The sequence below is a fragment of the Oryza sativa genome, chromosome 10 (assembly GCF_034140825.1).
Source record: "Oryza sativa Japonica Group chromosome 10, ASM3414082v1".
Taxonomy (NCBI): Eukaryota; Viridiplantae; Streptophyta; class Magnoliopsida; order Poales; family Poaceae; genus Oryza; species Oryza sativa.
Window position 1 is genome coordinate 20,283,643 of NC_089044.1, and position 790 is coordinate 20,284,432.

At 40.5% G+C, this 790-nt stretch overlaps 1 non-coding gene across 1 annotated transcript; it reads left to right on the forward strand.

The window, feature by feature from the left end:
- The first annotated feature begins 335 nt into the window (after positions 1–335).
- On the forward strand, positions 336–473 carry LOC112936707 (small nucleolar RNA snoR77). The gene has a single exon (XR_003239131.1). It is a non-coding gene; the product is annotated as a small nucleolar RNA snoR77 (small nucleolar RNA).
- The last annotated feature ends 317 nt before the right edge of the window (positions 474–790 follow it).

The following is a 790-nucleotide window of genomic DNA, read 5'->3' on the forward strand; positions in this document are numbered from 1 at the left end:
CTTTATAAATTCGAAGGAGACGCGGATGGATCAGGAGCACAGCCGATGCGCCGCCGCCAATCCTCGATCTGGTTGCTACCTGCGATTCTTCAGCCTCTCTTCATCTACTTTCGATTCATTCTGCTTCGATTTCTTGTTTCTTTGCTTTTCAATTCTTTCGATTCGATCGAAGTTTCGATCGGTTCTGCTTCGATTTCTTGTTTCTTTGCTTCCTTCGATTTGCTCTGGGATGATTTCTTTGCTTCGGTTCATCGTATTCGTATCTCGTAGTATTAGCGAGTGATGTTTGGAGGAGAAACGATGGAAGGAAATTCAGAGGTAACGAGCAATGATTCAGGCAGCCCCTTTGTCTGATTTCAATGGCAATGGAGGTGTTGCGTTGCTCGGAGAGTGATTCTTCTGCTCTTCAGATTAGCTGAGAGGGTAGGCTTGCTTTCCCTCGCTGAAGCTTGTCTAGTAGTCTTAAGAACATTTCGTTTAATCTTTCACCCTTCCCTAGTTTCTTTTTGATCTGTTAATATGTTTTTTTTCGTTTTTATGCATGCAAAATCAGAACGCCAAACTTCTGTTCTTCGGTCTTGTATGTTCTAGATTCTTTTTACAAAATCATAACGCCAACTTTTTCTTCGAGCTGTGGATTGGTGGACGGTTTTTATGTGATCTGGATCTGTAATTTCGTTGATAAAGATCTCAACATGACAAACATCTCGGACAACATGATTTGATAACCAGACTACCAAAGATTAAAATTACAAAGTTTCTCATGAAAAAAAAAAGTTGAGTTGCAAAG